General features: G+C 40.4%; 1 long non-coding RNA gene across 1 annotated transcript in view; it reads right to left on the bottom strand.

The window, feature by feature from the left end:
- The window catches only part of LOC128931723 (uncharacterized), a 79,608-nt gene that overhangs the window by 35,421 nt on the left and 20,923 nt on the right, over nt 1–23,264 (bottom strand). Inside the window, exon 4 of the long non-coding RNA XR_008480581.2 lies at nt 5,530–5,673. This is a non-coding gene — a long non-coding RNA (uncharacterized LOC128931723). The remainder of the gene's footprint in view (nt 1–5,529; nt 5,674–23,264) is intronic.

Raw genomic sequence — 23,264 nt, 5'->3', positions numbered from 1 at the left:
AACATGAAAAAATGCTCATTATCACTGGTCATTAGAGGAATGCAAATCAAAACTACATTGAGATACCATCTCATGCCAATTAGAATGGCAATCATTAAAAAAGTTGGATACAGATGCTGGAGAGGCTGTGGAGAAAAAGGAACACTTTTACACTGCTGGTGGGAGTGTAAATTAGTTCAACCATTGTGGAAGACAGTGTGGCGATTCCTCAAGGACCTAGAAATAGGAATTCCATTTGACCCAGCAATCCCATTACTGGGTATATATACAAAGGATTATAAATCGTTCTACTATAAGGACACATGCACATGTATGTTCACTGCAGCACTGTTTACAATAGCAAAGACCTGGAACCCAAACGCCCATTGATGATAGACTGGACAGGGAAAATATGGCACATATACACCATGGAATATTATGTAGCCATCAAAAACAATGAGTTCATGTTCTTTGTAGGGACATGGATGAACCTGGAGAACATCATTCTCAGCGAACTGACACAAGAACAGAAAATTAAATACCACATGTTCTTACTCATAAGCAGGTGTGAGAACACATGGACACAGGGAGGGTAGCACTACACACTGGGGTCTGTTGCGGGGAATAGGGGAGGGACAGCAGGGGGTGGGGAGTTGGGGAGAGAGAGCATGGGGAGAAATGCCAGATATTGGTGAAGGGGAGGAAGGCAGCATATCACACTGCCATGTGTGTACCTATGCAACTATCTTGCATGTTCTGCACATGTACCTCAAAACCTAAAATGCAATTTTAAAAAAATACAAAAAAAAGTTAATATGGCAATTTTTATGTTATGTCTATCTTACCACAAATAAAACTTCAAAAATTAAGAAGAGAATAAGTATGTATTTGATGAAAACTGACAATATAGTTACTTCTTGGAAGAAGGACTGAGGACCAGAACCAGAGAGATTTTTCACACATCTTTAACTCAGCATTTTTTAAGCATATGCATTTCTCAACTTTTCAGTTTAAAAGTGTAAGGGGCTTGCCAACAACCCCCCACATCCCTGTCAAACAGAAGGGGTAGTTAAGAGCCAGATAGGATTTTTTGTTTTCGTACACGTGTCAATCTTTAAATAGAGAACCTGCATTTAGGGTTTAATTCTCTTATTTGCCTCACTGTAAGTGAAACTTTCTCAAAATTTAGGAAAGCCACTTATTCACAGGAACCCAAATGTTCAGTCTTTCACACATGAAAAGAATAAAGCTCTTCTGTCCATGGTATGTTCCTGTTGTTTTTTTAAATAGTAGTGATAGAGTTTTGCAAATTCATTTCTGCCCTATCCACCAGGCTTGTGTCCAATATCTAGATAGATAGATAGATAGATAGATAGATAGATAGATAGATAGATGATAGATAGATAGATGATAGATAGATCAATCGATTTCCAGTAATAATTGGATAACCCTAGGGTCCTGGTGCTACTGTGGTCTTTTAGACATAAGGAAACTGGTACATAGCAGGGTAAATAACTTTGCTGAGGCCTTGATGCATTCAGGTGCAATTTTGCAGCCACTCTGCTATGACTCCAATGCCTGTGTGTTAAATCATCACACTGTGCTGCCTCCAGCAGCTTTTCAGGGCAGGGATGACGTGAAGCCGATTGCATTGAAATCTGCAAGGACAGTTGGACCAAAAGCCTTCCAGCTTGCTTCCTGTGGTGTCCCACAAATCACACAGCATCTGGCACTAAGTCCCTGAAAGACTTAGTCAATTAGCCAGACTTGCCGTAACCAAGAGCTATTTACCTAAGCATGCAAGTAAGTGAATGACTCTGGAGGAACTGAGTGTACAAACCCCTCTGACATCCTGAGCAACTAAGGAAGGACTGCTGGAAACCATCCATGGCACATCTGCCTGTCTTTTTCACCCCAGCTCCTTGCACTCCCTAGCAGGACATTCTAACTAGGGCAAGATTTGTCTAATCCAACTGTGTCTCTGTAAGGTGTGCTCTTAACTTCTCACCAGTGGTGAGTCATTACTAATCGCCAATCCCCACATGAAGCCAAGATGCCCCTTCAAGGAGTAGCTAAAGTACTTTAGCAAATGCTGTACCATGTCTGACAAAAGTGACCTAAGTGGAAGGACACACTTATCACTGCCTTCTTCCCTTGACCCACAGAAGGGTCCAAAGTGGAAACTCTTCCAGAACATAAAGGCTGCAATCAATGCCACCCACAGCTGATAAATAACACAGCACATCCATCTAGTGTTCTGAGGCAAGGATGAACACACACAGTCGTGCGCACATTCAGCTTCGCGACCACCTCCCGCTTCTGTCCCTCCATCAACCAGGCACCTAATATCTTCAGTGACTCTTAAAATTCTCAAAGCAGGAAGTTAAACATGCCAGACACATCAGCAGCAGCACATGTGGAGCCAAGCATTTGCTAAAGCCACAGCTTATAATCAAGGTGTTTTTAGAAATTATTATTTCCAATGGCAGATTACTCTACATGATTATCTTGTTTTCACTTGGGTCTTTGCTCTGATGGAGCAGTACTGAGACTGACTTTCCTAAACACACTTGCTCACTACTGTTCATGGAGTTCTGTTCTGATTTTTCTAGGAATATAGGTTTACTCATCACGCCCATTAACTTATGAAATAGTAGAGCTGCTGTCCTTACATTGCCTAGTGCAAGATACCCTTGCCTTTTCTCAGTTCTTCGCACACACACACACACACACACACACACGTCTAGAAATAGATATATCTATATCTGTTATCTATATATCTATAGATAACAGATATATCCAGATAGAGAGATAGAGACAGATCATAAATTCAGAATAACAAATACATCATTTGTCTGTTATCTGCACCTTGTTATTTTTGGCCTCTAGACCACTAGTTCTCAAAATCTGGCTTGAATTCCTATCACTGGGAGGGCTTGTAGAAACACACTGCTGGGCCCCACCCCAGAGATTCTGAGCCACTAGGTCTAGAGTGAAGCCTGAAAGCTTGAATTTCAAACAAGTTCCTGAGTGATGCAAATGAGGCTCGTCCAGATCTCACACTTTGAGAACGACTGCCTGAGAGGAATGGCTTCAAAACCCATCAAGAGGGATGATGATTTTTGAACAACAGAGAGAATTAAAAGACACTAAAGAAAACTCAAAACCATGTTCAGCTGCAGGAAGAACACGGACTTAAATGTAAGAATTAGAAAATACTGAAGTCACTAAGAGAGAAGGGCCTTTGTGGTGAACCTTCAAAATCATCATCACCATCATTTCATCGCTGGAGCTCTCTGCACGCTGAGCTTTGGGTGTGCATCTGCCAACTTCTGCTTGACTTGAATATGTGACACTTCATGTATTTATAAATAAGCTGGGCAAAGCTTTGCTTCTTCTGAACCTCATGACCCTATATTGGTCCTTGTTGCTCCTTCAAGTTCACTTTGTCTCATTCTTGCATCTCTCCCCACCTAAAGTCTGAGCACAAGGATGGGGTCTTCCTTTGCCCACACTGAAACCTGCTTTCTCAATAAATCTGTGAGATTTCAAGATTGACTCATTCACACAAAGGTGTAAAATGGCTGATAGTTTTCAATATGTGACTCCTCTTAAGAAAAACAGATTTGAAATGTATTGTTTTCTTGTGTAATTATAAATGTTTAAATGCTACAGATGTTTCTGGAAGATGTTTAAAATTGGCACAGATGTAGAAAAGCTGAAGCATGTGGCTGTCCTGTCCATAGGTTCCCCCAAATCCTGAGGCAGCCCTGCTCGTAAGGCATGTGTCATGGAGTTGCCTTTCCCCATTTTATAAACGTGATTTCTGTCATGAGAGACAGCATTGGAACCACCAATAAAAGTGGGCCCCTCTCCCCTCCGCTAGGACTGCATGAGGCAAACAAAGGGCTTCCAATCTGGCCATGCCTTCAGGGACCCACCAAATTCTTACAAAGGACAATCAGCAGCAGTGACATGCTCACAGTCCTCTGAGTGACCACAGGCCTGAGACCACATCCAGGTATATCTGCACCTATACTGCAGCCTACACATAGGTGATGCTGCCCATGAATTCTTCCAGGCAGGGCTGAATCTTCACTCATGTGGGCCTGTGGACAGGAGCGGTCTTTACTCATGCCTTGTCAGTGATTGTACTGTGCCCACCATGCCCCACAGCCCGCAACGCGTCCATTCCTTCTCACAATATCACAACAGTATTGGAGGGGATGGATGAGCTCCAGGCAATATGATAAAAGCATCATTGTCCTGAATATAGCACTATTTGCTTTAATCAAAAGAAAGAGGGTAGGTGAGCTTGGGCAAAAAAGAGATTAAGAAAGAGTGACAAGAAAAGCAACATGCAAGAGTAATAGCCCAGAATGCCCAAACAAAAGTGCCAGGCCACACATCTGCCCCAGAGCTTGGGAGTGGGTACCCCGTGTGTATCACGCTCCCACACACACCTGCTAAGGATGAAGCTTTAGAGACAGCCATGCGGTCCAGAAGTGTTACTACTCTTATTAACTGTGTAGGGAGTCAGGGAAGCAGAGAGTGTCCAAGAGGCTGACCAAAGACCACCAGCCAGGTGCAGCAGAAACCCCCTGTGTCTGTGCTAAGTCTGCCACAGGGCCCGCCAGGACCTCTCCCTGAACCTGCAGGTCACTCAGCACAGGAAGGACCCCAGCATAGCAACAGCAAGGCATGAGTCAGACAGTAGAGGGCTTTGGGCTTCTCTTCACGCCTCCACTGAAGAGTAAAGAGCATCTCTTTAAAGTCTTGGGTGACTAAAGCTTTTAGAGTGGCCACTTGAGGCTCAATACACAGGACAATAGAATGTCTCTTAAGATTCCAAAAGGACCTCCACAACACAGCGCGGAGCCTGCCCACAAAGCCCTCCCTGCCCTTTCATCACATCACGAAGGCTTGTGCTTGGCAGGAAGCAGTGGCTGCAGCAGGCCCTGCCAATTGTTTCAGCCATCACCGCTTTATCATAAGCACAGCTGCATGTTTTGGCATCCACTGAACAAGTCATCTCTCTTGAGTCTAAAAATAATCCCAGCAAACATGGAGAGCCAGTGCAACATTTAATTTTTTTAAACTAGGAAGTAGTTTGGTTCACATGAAAAAGCATACAAATGTATCTATGCTGTGACTATGAAACAGTATTTTTATGGCTGTAGAAAGCCAAGAGAAAAGAGAAAAAGTTAAATGTAAAATTCTTTAGGATTGTAGAATAATGGATGATTTTGTCCCCCATAAATATTTCTTGAGATGTCACCTTCAAAAATAACAAATGTAACACATGCTCACCACAATCTCTGAAACTATGCAAATAAAGAAAAAGCCAATATGCTTTTCCACATACCCTCTCCCCATTTATTCCCAAAATCTCACTACAACCAACTTGACACCCCAGGATTTGCCTTATATACCTGTCCCCATACTCAAAGGAAACTACAGACCCATAGGAGCTTTCAGTTGTTATAACTTTAGGAAAATTGAAGATAGATGGATAGACAGAGACATAGAAACCTACATATCTGTGCTCACCCTCTCTCTTTCTCTTTAATTTTTCTAATTTAAAACATTGTCACACTCCTCCAGGTCAAGAGGAAAACTCATTCTTCTGAGTAGTTTCACAGTATTCCACGGTATGAATGTTCTTCTTGTTACCAGGTTGTTTTCAGGTTTTCACTGTTAAAAACAATGCAGATATCACTGTGAATAGCAGTAATAACCTCCAAAAATTCTCCCCTTTATACAAGCAATAAATACATTGGCAAAACAGTCATAATCAACTTTTCTTGACCTCTAGAAATTAACCAAGGCTTGCATTAATCCAGGGATCCTCTGCTCATAAAAAATATCTAAATCTAGGCAAGAACAGAGAGTTTTGTGACATTTTTAATTGCCTTATTCCTATCTCCTCCTCTCTTGCTCCTTGGTAGCCTTAAAAACCAACAGCCAACACAGTGAAAACCAGAAGCCTGAAACCACTGAAGGACGAATAAAGGGACTGAACTTCCTTGAAAGCCCTATTCTCAGAGAAATGTCATTTTGCAACCTGTCAGGTGAGTCTTTAAAATATCCCACTCCCAAGGGTTGTCTTTATTTGACTGACTCAAATAAAATACAAACAGTGCAAATGGCCTTTTCTAGGATGAAGGGGGAGGCACTTCTAGAAAACAGATCGGTAGCAACTGTTACACATTATGACTGCCTGAAGCAGTGGCTAACAGGTGGAACGAAAAACAGGCTAACTAAAAAAGTGTAAAGTAAAAATCTGAGTAATGAGATGTCCACATAAGGCTGACATATTTCTGGGACTCTAGAAGGCCACATGTATGTGCACATCCAGGGCTGTGAGCATTCTCAGAAAAGACCTGAGAGGTTCCCAAGTTCTTGCCTCTGGTTGACCCTGAGGCTCTGTGCAAGCAGCAAGTGATGGCTAAGGTAGACTCAACAACCATACCACTGACAATTAAACGCATGCCCCAATATACATTGAGCCCCTTATTGGTTCCAAATATTTGGAAACTTATTGGTTCCAGATACTTAAGGAATTTGCTATTCAATCATTAGCCAATCTCCATACTAACTGAACAGAGATTTCAGCAGTCACATGTGACAAGTAATCTAGACTGACACAATTCGTTCTGAAAAGCCACTAAACAAACAACAAAAAACCTTGGGTGGAGAGGGGTAGAAAAGTTGATTCATACAGCTGCCACATTACATTATTTAAAATGTCCAGGTCTTAAGAAAAAACTATACCACATGTAAAGAAACAATAAGTTATGGCCCAAACACAGGGGGGAAAAAAAGCAATCGAAAGAAACTATACTTGAGGAAGCCCAGACATTATACTTACCAGAGAAAGACTTGAATCATCAATTTTAAATATCTCTAAAAAACTAAGGGCAACCATATTTTAAAAAGTAAAGCCTGAAAATGATATCTTACCAAATACAGAATATCAATAAAAATATAGAAATTATTTTTTTAAAAACAGTAAATAGCAATTCTAGAATACAAAAATTATAAAAACTAAAATGAAGATTCACTGGAGGAGCCTAACAGCAGATTTGAGCAGGCTGAATTAAAAATTAAGATTCTGAAATATAGATTAATAGAGGTGATCCAGTATGAGGAACAGAAAAGAAAAAGAATAACAAAAAATGAACAGATTCTCAGAGATCTCTAGGATTCCATGAAGCATATAAACACTTGCATAATAGGAGTCCAAAATGGAGAGGAGAGGAAGGGATGAAAAGCATATTTGACAAAATGATGACTAAAATATCTTCAAATGTGATGCAAAACATTAATCTGCACATCCAAGAAACTAAGTGAACTCCAAGGAAAATAAACACAAAGAAAGTGAGACCAAGACATATCATAAACAAAGTATCAAAAGACAAAGACCAAGAGAACATCTTAAAAACAGCAAGAGGGCCTGGTGCGGTGGCTCAAGCCTCTAATCCCAGCACTTTGGGAGGCTGAGGTGGGTGGATCACGAGGTCAAGAGATCAAACCCATCCTGGTCAACATGGTGAAACCCCGTCTCTACTAAAACTACAAAAAAAAAAAAAAATAGCTGGGCATGGTGGCACGTGCCTGTAATCCCAGCTACTCAGGAGGCTGAGGCAGGGGAATTGCCTGAACCCAGGAGGCAGAGGTTGCAGTGAGCCAAGATCATGCCATTGCACTCCAGCCTGAGTAACAAGAGCAAAACTCCGTCTCAAAAAAAAAAAAAAAAAAAAAAAAAAAAACAGCAAGAAAGAAGCAACTCATCATAAACATTAACTCTCATTTCTCGTCAACATTAACAGCTGATTTCTCATCAAAAATGATGGTGGCCATAAGGCAATAGAATGACACATTCAAAATGCTGAAAGGAAAAGACTGTTACCCAAGAATTCTACATCTAGCAAAACTGTTATTCAGAAATAAAGGAGACATTAAGATAAACAAAAACTGATAGAATCTATAGCTAGCAGACCTGCCCTACAACAAAAATTACAAGGAGTCCTTTGGGCTAAAATAAAAAGGCATAGTAACTCAAATGAGACAGTAACTGAAATCTAATAAAAGAATCAAAGTACTAGTAAAGCTCAATACATAGGAAATTATAAAAGAGAGTATAATTGTATATTTTTGTTTGTAACTCTCTTGTTTTGCCTACCTAATTTAAAGTGCGCTCCATAAAGCAACAGTCATAAATCTGTGCTGATGGGCATACATATACAGAGATATCATTTGTATAACAGTAACAGGACAAAGGAGAGGAAAGTGAATGGAGCATTATGGCAACAAACTTTTTATATATTACTGTATTAGTCCGTTTTCACACTGCTGATAAAGACATGCCCAAGACTGGGAAGAAAAAGAGGTTTAATTGAACTTACAGTTCCATATGGCTGGGGAGGCCACGGAATCATGGTGGCAGGTGAAAGGCACTCCTTATATGGCAGCAGCCAAGAGAAAATGAGGAAGAGGCAAAAGCAGAAACCCTTGATAAACCCATCAGATCTTGTGAGACTTATTGACTATCACAAGACTAGCATGGGAAAGACTGGCACCCATGATTCAATTACCTCCCCCTGGGTCCCTCCCACAAACATGTGGGAATCTGGGAGAGAGCATTTAAGTGAGATTTGGATGGCGACACAGCCAAACTGTATTATTCTACCCCTGGACCATCCAAATCTCAGGTCCTCATCTTTCAAAACCAATCGTGCCTTCCCAATAGTCTCCCAAATCTTAACTCATTTCAGCATTAACCCAAAAGTCCACAGTCTCATCTGATACAAGGCAAGTCCCTTCTGTCCATGGACCTATAAAATCAAAAGCAAACTAGTTACTTCCTAGATACAATGGGAGTACAGGTATTGGGTAAATACAGCCATTCCAAATGAGAGAAACTGGCCAAAATAAAAGGGTAACAGGGCCCATGCAAGTCTGAAATCCAGCAGGGCAGTCAAATTTTAGAGCTCCAAAATGATCTCCTTTGACTCCAGGTCATGCTGATGCAAGAGGTGGGTTGTCATGATCTTGGGTAGCTTCAACCCTGTGGCTTTGCAGGGTACAGCCTCCCTCCCAGCTGCTTTCACAGGCTGACACTGAGTGTCTGTGGCTTTTCCAGGCACATGGTGCAAGCTCTTGGTGGATCTACCATTCTGGGGCCTAGAGGACAGTGGCCCTCTTCTCACAGCTCCACTAGGCAGCACCCCACACAAATGAATCATCTAAACTTTCATCTTAAAGAACTATAAAAAAGGAAAACAAGCAAGAAAGAAGGAAATAACAAAGACTAAAGTGGAAATTAATAAAATAAGTTAAAAAAATAGATGAAATTAACGAAATAAAATGTTGTTTCTTTGAAAGATCAACAAAATTTACAAACCTTTAGCTAGACTGATCCATATAAAAGAGAATAGACTCAAATTAGTAATATTAGGAATCCAAGAGGGGATATTACTGCTGGATCCCTTCCTTACCCCATATTTTAAAAAATTAACTCCATAGACGTCCAAATACAAGAAGCTAAAAGAACACCTGGGAAATTCATTGCAAAAAGATCATCACCTAGGCACATAGTCATCAGGTTACCTAAAGTTAAGATGAAGGAAAGAATCTTAAAAGTTAAGATGAAGGAAAGAATCTTAAGAGCTGCAAGACAAAAGTATCAAATAATCTATAAAGGAAAATCTATCAGAATAACAGCAGAATTCTCAGCAGAAACCTTGCAAACTAGAAGGGACTGGGGTCACATCTTTAGTCTCCTGAAACAAAATAATTGTCACCCAAGAATTTTACATCTGGCAAAACTAAGCTTCATAAATGGAGGACATATAAAGTCTTGCTCAGACAAACAAATGCTGAGAGAATTCACTACTATTAAGCCAGCACTATAGGAAGTGCTAAAAGTTCCAAATCTTAGATCAAAACCTTGAAATACACCAAAATAGAACTTCCTTAAAACATAAATCTCAGGCCGGGCGCAGTGGCTCAAGCCTGTAATCCCAGCACTTTGGGAGGCCGAGGCAGGTGGATCACGAGGTCAAGAGATCAAGACCATCCTGGTCAACATGGTGAAACCCCGTCTCTACTAAAAATGCAAAAAATTAGCTGGGCATGGTGGCACATGCCTGTAATCCCAGCTACTCAGGAGGCTGAGGCAGGAGAATTGCCTGAACCCAGGAGGCGGAGGTTGTGGTGAGCCGAGATAGCGCCATTGCACTCCAGCCTGGGTAACAAGAGGGAAACTCCATCTCAAAAAAAAAAAAAAAACCATAAATCTCACAGGGTATGTAAAATAATCACACAATGGGGGGGTGGGGATGGCAGGGAATGCTAGTTGTTAAGGCAACAACTAGCATAACAAATAGGTGTTCCTCACATCTCAATACTAACATCGAATGTAAATGGCATAAATGCGCCACTTAAAAGATACAAAGTGGTAGAATGGATAAAATCCCACACACCAAGAATCTACTGTCTTCAAGAGACTCTCCTCACCCAGAAGGATTCACATAAACTTAAGGTAAAGGGATGATAAAAGATATTCCATGCAAATGGAAACCAAAAGCAAGCAGAAGTAGTTATTCTTATATCAGACAAAACAGACATTAAAACAGCAACAGTTAAAGACAAAAAGGGATATTACATAACGATAAAGCATTAGTCCAACAGGAAAATATCACAATTCTAAATATATATGCACCTAACACTGAAGTTCCCAAGTTCATAAAACAATTACTACTACATCTAAGAAATGAGATAGATGGCAACACAATAATAGTGGGGACTTCAATACTCCACTGATGGCACTAGACAAGTCATCAAGAGAGAAAGTTAACTAAGAAACAATTGGCTTAAACTATACCCTAGAACAAATAGACTTAAAGATATTGACAGAACATTCTACCCAACAATTGCAGAATATACATTCCTTTCATCAGTACACGAAACATTCTCCAAGATAGACCATATAGTAGGTCACAAAACAAGTCTCAATAAATTTTTTAAAAATCGAGATTATATCAAGTATCCTCTCAGAACACAATGGGATAAAACTGGAAGTTAACTCCAAAAGGAACCCTCAAAACTATACAAATACGTGAAAGTTAAATAATCTGCTCTTGAATGATCTTTGGGTCAACAATGAAACCAAGATTAAAATTTGAAAATTATTTAAGCTGAATAATGATAGTTAAACAACTTATCAAAACCTCTGGGATACAGCAAAAGTGGTGCTAAGAAGAAAGTTCACTGTGTTAAACGCCTACAACAAAAACTATGAAAGAGCACAAAAAAGACAATCTAAGGTCACACCTCAAGGAACCAGAGAAACAAGAACAAACCAAACCAAAACCCAGCAGATGAAAAGAAATAACAAAGATCAGAGCAGAACTATATGAAATTAAAACCAACAAAAACACAAAAGACAAATAAAACAAAAAGCTAGTTATTTGGAAAGATAGACTAAATGATAGAGCATTAGTGAGATTAACCATTAACCAAGCAAAGAAGAGAGAAGATCCGAATAAGCTCAATTAGAAATGAAAGGGAACATATTACAACAAATCAATGGAAATACCAACAGTTGTTCAAGATTGCTATGAACAGCTTTTCATGTATAAACTAGAAAATCTAGAGGAGATAGATACATTCCTGGAAATATGTTGCCTTTCTAGATTTCAGGAAGAAATAGAAACTCTGAACAGACCAATAACAATCAGCGAGAGTGAAACTAATAAAAAAATCATCACCAAGAAAAAGTCCAGGACCAGATGGTTCACAGGTGAATTCTATGAGGCATTCAAAGAACAATTGGTACCCATCTTACAGAAACTATCCCAAAAGACAGAGAAAGAGGGAATACTATCTAAATCATTCTATGAAACCAGTATCCCTAATACCAAAACCAGGAAGGAACATAGCAAAAAAAACTACAGACCAATATCCCTGATGAACATAGATGCAAAAATCCTCAACAAAATACTAGCTAACCAAATCCAACAGCATATCAAAAAGATAATGCACCATGATCGAGTGGATTTCACACCAGGGTTGCAGGTATGGTTTAACATAAACAGGTAAATAAATGTAATACATCACATAAGCAATATTAAAAATTTTCTTTCTCAAGGATATATTCACAAATGTCAGATGGCTGTGTCAACTATGAGTTCCCAAAATGTCATCATTTCAATAGATGCAGAAAAAACATTTGACAAAATCCACATTTGGAAGGAAGGGAAGGAGGGAGGGAAGGGAAGGGAAGGAAGGGAAGATAGCCCACAAAATGGAAGAAAATATTCAGAAATAACATACCTGATAAGAAAAACTTCTATCTAGAATATATAATGAAGTCTTATATCTCAATAATTTAAAAACAAATTTTTTTAATAGGCAAGGTATTTGGATAGACATTTCTCCAAATACATACAAATAGTAAATAAGTACACAAAAGGATGTTCCATATTACTAGTCATCGGAGACATGCAAATCAGGACTACACTTTATACCCACTAGGAAAGCTAGAATAAAAGACAGACAATAACAAGTGTTGGCAAGATAGGGAGAAATGGAACACTCATATATTGCTGGTGGAACAGCCACTTTGGAAAACGGTTTTCACAGGTCCTCAAAATGTTACACATGGAGTTATCATGTGACCGAACAATTCCACTTCTAAGTATACAACCAAGGGAGCTGAAAATGTGTCCACACAAACACTTGCACACAAATATTTGTAGCAGCATTATTTATTATAGCCAAAAGGTAGAAACAACTCAAATATCTATCAACTGATAGACAAACAAAATATGGTACTTCCATAAAATGGAATAGTATTTGGCCAGTAAAAAGAATGAAGTAGGGCTGGGCACAGTAGCTCACACCTGTAATCCCAACACTTTGAGAGGCCAAAGCGGCGGATCACCTGATGTTAGGAGTTTGAGACCAGCCTGGCCGACATGGAGAAACCCCATCTCTACTAAAGATACAAAAACTAGCCAGGCGTGGTGGTGCATGCCTGTAATCCTAGCTACTTGGGAGGCTGAGGCAAAGGAATCACTTGAACCCAAGAGGCACAGGTTGCCGTGAGCCAAGATCACGCCACTGCACTCTAGCCTGGGTAACAGATAGTAATAGTGGTTGCACACCTTTGTGAATACAGTTGGCCCATGAACAACACGGGTTTGAACTGTGCAGTGCACTTACTTTCAGCTCTGCCACCCCAGGACAGCAAGACCAACTCTGTCTCTTCCACCTCCTTTCAACATAATCAACATGAAGACAATGAGAATGACAACCTTTATAATGATCCACTTTCAGGTAATGAATAGGAAACATATTATCTTCCTTATGCTTTTCTTAATAACATTTTCTTTTCTGCAGCCTACTTTATTGTAAGAGTACAACATATAAATGTGCATTCTAAATGGGTGAGTTTTTTGGAATGTGAATTGTATCTCAATAAAAGGGAAAATGCAGAAATAAACACCTTTGTATATGTATTGTTATATATTGGAGATTTTCTTTCTCAAGGATATATTCCCAAATGTCAGATGGCTGTGTCAAAGTTCTGAGGGGTTTTTTCCCTGAATTGTAGATATTGCAGGTTATTTTCCAGAAGTGATATACTAATTCACACTCACAACAAAAGTCTATTGAAAATTTTAGTTCTCTGCATTCTGTCTGTCCCACTGTGCTTAAATTTTGCCAAACAGATGGGTGAAAATGATATCATTACTTCAACGACATTTCCTTCTTTCATTGCACTTCTTTCATATTTATGTATGATTTGGATTTCTTCAACTATGAGTTCCCAAATTATATTCTTTGCCCATTTTTCTATTAGGTTTTTGTCTTTTTCTTAACAATGTGTGAGAGCTCTTCATACACTGGATGTATTAACCCTTTATCTAGCTTATGCATTACAGATTTTGCCCCCTTTTTGCTTGTAGTATCTGTATCTTGAAATGTCTATTTAGATCATTACAAGATGGGTTGAATAATTTGAAAAAAAAAAACAAGAAATAAGACTACTTCATACATTTTTTCCTAAACCTCCATACCCAGCTCTTCACTCTCACTGCAAAATAGAAGCCTTCCAAAAAGGAAGTCCACCTCTTGCCACTACCAATACATTGACCTGCCTGAATGTGTGCCCACATGTGCTGCACCTGCAGCTCTTAAAGTGGTCAGCTGTTCTCTCTTGAGATCCACGGGCCACTCTCCCTTTTTCATAGCTAATTGAAATCTGAATTCAAATTTCTAGCTTGTTACCATGATGGGAACTTAGTAGATATCAAATACACTGGTTGAAATGAATTGACCGGTTTGGGTCAAGACAAATTAGAGATTGCTCAGACAGATCAATTTCCTGAAATTACCATGACTAGACTTGGTCTGGCCTAGTCAAAATTCTAGAGCAGTGTTTCTCACAATTTTTTTTTAATCTGAAGACTTCTCTGCACCTTTAAAAACTGAGGACCTGGCCTGGTGCAGTGGCTAACATCTGTAATCCCAAGACTTTGGGAGGCTGAGGTGGCGGGATCACCTGAGGTCAGGAGTTTGAGATCAGCCTGGCCAACATGTTGAAACCCCGTCTCTACTAAAAATACAAAAATTAGCCAGGTGTGGTGGTGTGTGCCTGCAATCCCAGCTACTCGGAAGGCTGACGCTGTGAGTGTGTGACAGCAAAGAAGCAAACAACACAGTGGTTACAAGTGCAGTACAGTTCAGTATCACTGCCTCGATGTGTGCTGAGACCATAGCTGTTTGATTCACCACCGCACATGCACATTGGTGTAAATGGTCAACACAGAATAAAAGACATCGAAAAAGTTATTCATCACTTTGACCATTTCAGCACCGTGTGTGTGTGTGTGTGTGTGTGTTACCCATCATTCCCATCAAAGAAGCCTCCTTTGATGATCATTTATCTGATACGAGATGAATACAAGAAAAGCAGTAAGTTCAGCCTACACTTATAAGCAAAAAGTACAATTGTACAGACAAGATATTAATACGGTCTTCATATTTGCAGCTGAGGATTTCACTCAACAGGTCACAGTATTGATAGACAGTGGCAGTGTCACATCTTCTCTGCTGACTTTGCAACAGACATTCAGTAGACATTCAGCAAAGCCAGCTCTAGAGGGCCTCATTCTTCGCTCAGCTGTTGTATTCTCACCCAGCCTGTGCAATATGATAACTTACGCCATAAGATGCTTCCATGGCTCATTCACGTCTAGTTTGAAAGGCTGTAATAATTTTGGGGTTTTTTTTAAGTAGCTCATCATGTGTATATTTAAAATACTCAATTCCCTTTTCCTTTAAACTCTGAAATTTTTGTACAAAAATGTCACAATTTAACTAGCACCATAATATAATTCAGAAATTTTTCTGTTGCATAAGACAAAATAAGGTAAATTCTTAATATCTATAGAGCTGATGCCCATCACATTTTCATTGCCTATTTACAATTTCACAGTTCTCCTTTCATGACTGAGAGAATGTTCTGCTACAGCAATTCTGTCCCTTTCAGCATCTTTACACATGGATAGCACAGCCGCATACTGAGAAAGTAAATCTTCTCATGTCCCTTTGGAAAAGTCCATGACACATTCTTAAATGTAACAAAAATGTGTAATAAATAAATGTCATTTTATTTTGGAATAAGATATTAGATTCTAGAATTGTAACAGTTTTAGACAGAATTGTAAAATCTATAAAAGGGTTGAGAAAAATAGTAAACTGCTATTGAAACAAGACAAAACCATACTTTTTGTTAAATTTCTGCACAGTTACAAGGAAACTGTTGAGACTTCAAAATAACAAGGTATAAAGATGATAGCAGGCACAGGGAAGACAGACAGCAAGAACCTAGTGGAGGTACTGAGAACAACCTGAGTTCATCTCTGAAAATGTGCATATGAACACATCAACCCTACTAACTTAGAAGGTTCTGGAGAACATAAGAACACAAGCAAGTGAAACACAAGCACATGTTTCACCAGCCATCATTCAGCATCTTCACACGCCACCTATCACAGCCTCTGGAAAATCCTAGGGCACTCTCCTGTGAGAGTGACGGTGAAAAGGGGAAATACTGTCTTAGTATTATTATGAAATAGTTTCAACCTTGCACACCCTTGAGAGGGTCATGGAGACTCCAGGGATCCACAGACCACATCATGAGAACACTATTCTAGACAACTTCCTTTGATCTTGAAGGCAGAAGCCAGGAAGAGAGAGAGAAAAAAAAATTAAGGCGCAGAGAGCCTGGGCTTTCCCACAGCCTTGGGGCTTCCAACCAGGGTTGGGAGGTGCCTTCTTTACCAGGAAGAGCCTCCTCCACACTCACAGGCCTTCTGCAGCTGCAGGCTTCCAAACCAGAAAGGACATTCAAGGCAGCCACACAGCACGCTTGCTTTTCTACAGCTTTCTCTCTGTTCCTGGGGACATGTTCCACCTCACTGTCAACCCCTCACATGTGCACGCCATTCTGGAGATGGGTCATAAACATTTGAACTATATTGGCTCAATAATGAGGACATTTTGGCTCCAGACTGTGCTGAACTTTGCCCATTCCAGAAATATCCCGTAAGACATTCCCAAGGCACTGAATGATGCAAACCACATTTATCCACTTACCATGGACAAAAATGTGACTGCAAAGCAGAACCTCAGTTTCTTCCCAGATAAAAGAGATGATGCAGACAGTGTTCATAATACAAAACTTCCCTTTCCCATTACTTGAAAACAACTTCCCATGGCTCATGACAGACTCTTGCAGTTTTAAGAATGATTTAGTTTAGAATCAATACCAAGCACTCCTCTACCCTCTGCCCTTACGCACGGGAGAAAGATACGGTCCAGCAGATGGCGTCGTCCCCACATGCTTCAGGAGTTTTGCAACTAATAATATTAACAGGCATAGCAAAAAAGCAGTAGCAATGTGTCTGTGTCACTTATTATAGGCACAGTTATCAAGCATCAGGATTTATTCTGCACATACTTTTTTTTTTTAATTCCACACTGTATTGGCATACAAGAGTGAACTGTCATTCCACCCAGTCTCCTTAAGCACTATTCCTCTTTCTATTTTATTAGCTAGCTTTCTATCTGAGTTAGTGGGCTCTGGCTGACATAACAAATACCACACACTGGGGAATTAGACAACAACATTTATTCTCCCACAGTCCTGGAGGCTGGAAGTCCAAGACGTGGGCAGGGTTGGTTTCTCCTGAGGCCCCTCTCCTTGGCTTGCAGATGGCATCTTCTCTCTGTGTCTTCAAATGACCTTGCCTCTTTGTGTGTCTGTGTCTTCATTTCATCTCCTTATAAAGACAGCATCTAAATTGGATTAGGGCTCACCCAAAGGCCTCATTTTAACTTAATTGCCTATTTTAACATTCTATCTCTAAATATAATCACATCCTGAGATCCCGAAGGTTGGGGCTTCAACATATGAGCTCTGGAGAGGCCAAATCCAACCCCTAACATCATCTCTCCTGCATCTTTCAAGTGCCCTCTTACGTTTTCTCAGCGAAGGCTGGGCAGCAAACCTTATCAGCCTTGTTCACCCCTGAATCAACAGCCCTTAGCAAAGATTTCTGGCATGTAGCAATGGTTCCATAAATATTTGTTGAAAATCTGGAAAGTTTTATGAATGTTCACTTGTAGATCCATCAGCATCACGAACATGAAAATATTAAAACCTAAGAATCCTATTCAAGTGACTCCATTCTACATTTTTATAATAAGAAATAATTTTTTATTCTCACATAAAGTATCCCAAATAATCGGATCCAAAAGATCATTACATGATGCAATTATTAAGTCTTAAATTATTTTCTGAGTGGTATCTCAAAATAATTCTATGAGTTTACTTAACATCTTCATCTTTGTTAAGACAAGAGAACTAAATAAACTTTTAAAATATGAGTTTCAGAATGAATTATAATTTACCATGTTGCTAACTGAATGGAGTTTATTTTAAACTGTGCTGTCCATGGACTAAAGCCTTCCATATCGATAAGTAATTCTGCATGTGAACACACACTTTCACAAACCACAGCATGTGCAGATTAAAGGAAAAGCGTTTTTGGTCAAAATTTCCCCACATATGCTCTTCAGGCAATATAATTTATTATGTAAATGAGCTCCTTTAAAGCATGAATGTTTAAAGCAGGAAATTAAGCAAATCTGGGTTGTTGGGGGTTTTCCTCTCCCTCTCTAAATAGAAAAAGGGATGTTTCTCAAGGCATTCAGCAGTCAGGACATTTATATCTTCCATTCCATGAACTCATAAACATCTGCATTTGCATCTGGAGTTATATGGCCTGCCTATCTAAACCGAAATTCATCCACACGCTGTATCTGGAAAATTATTCATCAGAAAGAAAAGTATTGCAAAATGTAGTTGGCTTCTTGAATGTCATGGAAAAAATTCTTTAAAAAAAAATAAAAAATAAATGTTGATCTGAACTCTGCAGAACTGGCAGGAAACTGAAGAAGTTCAGGATTTTTCTCTGCTGATTTTAGTCTTCTTAAATACCAGGGAGCCTTAAAATACCTTCATTGGGGGCAACAGAGAGGGACAGAAATAGCAGCATTGTGTTGGCCTCAGTGGGCTGTCCCATTCACACAGCAGCCTGCAAACAATCTCTCGTGCCACATTTAGGGAAAAACACAATTTTAGGAAATCCAAACAACCCGTAAACCCCCTGACCTACAGATAACCTATTCAGCAACAATGAAACTTGAAAAAAGTAAAAGGGAAAAGAAACTTGCAAAGGAAAAAGAAGGCTTCCCTATCTCAGGAACTAAGTTGAAATCTCAGATATTTCAAACCCCTGCCTTCATGGGTCTGCTCTGGTTGTGAAGTTTCGCTGGGTAATTTTCCCGTGCTATGTACGTCACTATGGAGGACCACTCCGCACCATGGCTCTGAAGTGCAGGGAACGCCTTACACTCAGTTAACAGCGCATCAGGTCTCCAGGACGCAGACAAACGTTCAGTTAAATTTCACCTCAAATGCAGCTAACACAGAGCATCAGGTCTCCGGGACACAAACGAACTCCAGTTAAATTTCACCTCAAAAGCACAGAGGAGCATTGAGATTGTTTGCTAAATGCTCAACTACTGCAGGAAATCATGCCAAGAAAACTATCATGGAGCCTGTGGGCCTTTCCCAAGTAAGAAGACACCTCAGAGAAAGAAGGCTGTAGTAGCTCTTAGTGCAGACCACAGCAGGGAAAGATCCAGATACAAACGGGGATGAAAATCAAATATGTGTGGACGTTTCCTAGAACCCTCCCTCAGCTTTATGAAAACACAGATGCCAGATACCCCTCCATTCTGAATTTCATTCAAAACAAAAAGCATTTCAGAATTTGTTTCCACATGCAAATTGTGATGACCTAGAAAAGTACAAAAACTTTGATTTGTTTGTTTGTTTTACTTCTCTCTTTGTCCCAGGGCTGGGGGAAAATTTTTTTAAACAAGAAAAAATAGCAAGACATGGTGGCTCATGCCTGTAACCCTAGTACTTTCAGAGGCCAAGGCAGAGGGATCACTGGAGTTCAAGGATCAGGAGTTCAAGACCAGCCTGGGAAACATACTGAGGCCCCTACCTCTACAAAAAAAATTAAAAATTATCTGGGCATGGCTGCGCACATTGGGAGTCCCAGCTACTCAGGAGGCTGACGCAGGAGGATGACTGGAGCCCAGGAGGTTGAGGCTGATGTGGGCTATGATCGTGCCACTGCATTCCAGCCTGGGTGACAGAGAGACACCATCTCTAAAAATAAATAAAATAAAATAAGGAAATTAGCAAACTCTCACCAAGGTATTAATATCTAAACCAAAGTAAGGAGGCCAGCTCTAGGTCTTGGAATAACAAGCCTAAAGAAGCAGTGTTTTCTCAAATCAATACAGGAAAACCTAAGAGATTTTAAGGAAGCTTTTTATATGAGAAAGATCTGGAGCAAATATGAGGGTGTCCAGAGAACAGAGAAGACTCTAGAGGAACAAGCGTTGGTTGTATCATCAGTGGCCAAATACTACAGACAAAAAGAGGGAGCAGACCTCCAGGCTGTCCCTGGGAAGCCCAACACCAGTGCCTCCTTACTCTAGCAAGCATTCATCTCCGAGGAAACCAGGTGTGCAAGACATGGCCCAGTCCAGGCCAACCCACAGATGGCTCAGTCCACTCGGGCACAGCGCATTCCAGTATCCCAATGCCCATCCCTACCCCTTCCACTTCTGGTGAAAGTCAGCCCTGAGCTAGCCTACCACTCATCCACACCTCAAGGAGATCTCCTTATAGGATGATTCGCCACTCACAGCAGACTTCTTAAAGGATGGTCCCTAGGGCAGACGTCTTCCATTTTATTTACCTTTTTTTAATTTATTTTTTTTGAGACAGGGTCGCTGTTACCCAGGCTGGAGTACAGTGGCACAACTTTGGCTCACTGCAGCCTCACCTTCCAAGTAGCTGGACTACAGGTGTGCACCACCATGCCCGGCTAACTTTTTTTTATTATTTGTAGAGATGGGATGTGGCTATGTTGCCCAGGCTTATCTCAAACTCCTGGGCTCCCGTGATCCTCCCCACTCAGCTTCCCAAAGTGCTGGGATTGCAAACATGAGCATCACACCCAGCCACATCTTCTATTTTAAGACAAAGATAGTATAATCTTGGAATTGTAAAACACAGACCTTCTGGATAATATTTTAAATGAGAGGCACTCTCGAGTTGAACAGAAGAAAAAAGGAGAATTTATGCTCACTCTACAATAAACCGATGTTTACATTCTAAGCAGTTTATTGGTAATTGTTAAACATTTTCTGACCTATGGTCCACCCTGTGCAGTGGAACCATAAAATGATTCCCCCTATTACCCTTAAGTTATAATAATTAAGCCAGATGGATCGTGAATGCCTCATAGATACCAATAAAACTCACTGTCATAAACTGTAACCCGTCATCAACTCTCGCCATCCATGTGCCAGAGACCCTCAGGGACAGGAAAACCAAGCTCCATGATAAAAATCAGAACGTATCAGCTGTCTCTGTGCTTTCATTACTATTGCTTCTAAAATGAAGATTCTCCACTCACAGAAAAATTATTCCTTTTCTGTCTTAGTTTCTTTGAAACCTTTTCAACCTGACCAAAGGAGACACATTAAGAATACTTCATCCCCAATTTCCAGCTCCTCCTCCCTCACCTATTTTTCAATATATTTGCTTTACTCATTCAAATAAAATTGCCACAACTTCAGAGGTTCCAGGTTGGGATGAATGCAAGAAAGAAGGTGGATTCACCAGGTGTTGCCACAGAGACAAGAAACTCAATCATATTCCGTCACGCTCTGTAGATGAGGACTACCCAGGTCTCCTGAAAACCAAGTTTGCACGCACAGACAAAAAACTGAAGATGGCCTAGGCTTTGTGTAATCTGACTGCATCTCATTCTCACAATCCTCAAAGAAAACAGGGAGGAAATTAGTTGGACCCTGAAAAAGCATCCTTGCTGAAGATAGGGAATGCCAGGGGAGGTTTTATAGTGAAGTCTATAACAGAATGCTGGGACAGGCTGCACTAGTTTTCCGCCTCAGGCTATGCTACTAATAAAAGTGCAGGCCAGCCCGCTGTTTTTAAGTGCCATGGACTATGATGTCAGAATTCATTATGCACACAGGGGCTATTTACTGCCTCATAAACTTGTAGACAAGGAAATTGTTGGTGAAAAAAAATGGTTTCCAAAGCTTCAATGCAATCATTCATTGGGCAGTTCCTCCCAAGGACCACCAAGTCCATCTCCAAGGACTTTTCTGGCCAAAAGCAACGTCCTATGTCCAGAGTAGTAAAAAACTCCTTGGCTGGTTCTGTTTTGAATACTTATGCCACATCTAAGCCAGGGTTGGGCCAGATTAAAGGATACATCTCTAAGGGAAAGATGCTTGTCCACAGCCCTATGGCTGTGCCCAGCCGACACTCAACATGGCTAAGGTGAGAAGCGGGAGGAGGAGAGAGAAGGGTAAGAAAGGAAGGGAGCAGAAACAGAACATCCCCACAGTATTAGACCTCTTGGTATGAGGACAGGAAAACAGCCCCTCATCACGGCCAACTCTTTACTTGGTTTCAACTGACAATGTCTATTAGGTACCACCATGAACTGTGTTAGAGACACAGAACCCAAAACTGGGCCTGACACCTAGAAAGCACTCAAAACATATTTGCTAAATGAATGATGAAAAAAGAAATGCCACCCCTATTCCCCAGCCTAAAGTAATGGTGACTGTATTAGTCTACTTACACACTGCTGATAAAGATGTACCCAAGCCTGGGAAATTTACAAAAGAAAGAGGTTTAACAGACTTACAGTTCCACATGGTAGGAGAAGCCTCACAATCATGGCAGAAGGCAAGGAGGAGCAAATCACATCTTATATGGATGGCAAGAGGCAAAGAGAGAGTGCTTGAGCAGGAAAACCCCCCCTCATAAAGCTACCAGATCTCATGAGACTTATTCACTATCAAAACAGCACAGAAAAGACTGACCCCAATGATTCAATTACCTCCTACCAGGTCCCTTCCACAACATGTGGAAATTCAAGATGAGATTTGGGTGGGGACACAGAAAAACCATATGATTGATAAATAAATCCAAATACCACCCTTCTAAGACAGGCATGGTTGTACACACCCGTACTCCTGGCAACCCAGGAGGCTGAGGCAGGAGGATCACTTGAGCCCAGGAGTTTGAGGATACAGTGAGCTCTGACTGTGACTGTACTCTAAAGTGGGGGACAGAATAAGACCCCATCTTTAATAAAAAAATACTACCTTTCTGGGAGAAAATACAAGTGCTTTTCCCCAGCCATCAGCAATGTTTTTGAAGGAGCATTGGGAATTATCCCTAGTCCATCAAAAATCCTGTCTATTTACTGAATGAATAGCCTACCACTGAATTTTTCCCATTTGTTTGAGAAGCTGATTCCTTCATATTCGCCATCCATTTCTGCTTCTTTAAGCAAGAAAATAAGAAATAAAGTCTTATTTGAGATAATAAATAATATCTGTGTCTATCTTAAACTTGCAGCCAACATAATACTTAATGATGAAATACTAGGAACATTCTTATCAAATCAGGAGACAATAAAATACCCACTGTCACCAATATCATGTGTCGCTGTCTAGGCCAATGCAATAAAACATGAAACAAAAATAAGAGGCACAATGCTTGGCAGCACCTCCCA

Source organism: Callithrix jacchus, chromosome 4 (assembly GCF_049354715.1).
Source record: "Callithrix jacchus isolate 240 chromosome 4, calJac240_pri, whole genome shotgun sequence".
Taxonomy (NCBI): domain Eukaryota; kingdom Metazoa; phylum Chordata; class Mammalia; order Primates; family Cebidae; genus Callithrix; species Callithrix jacchus.
Note: the sequence above shows the minus strand (reverse complement) of the source record. Positions and strands in the feature narration are given on the sequence as shown.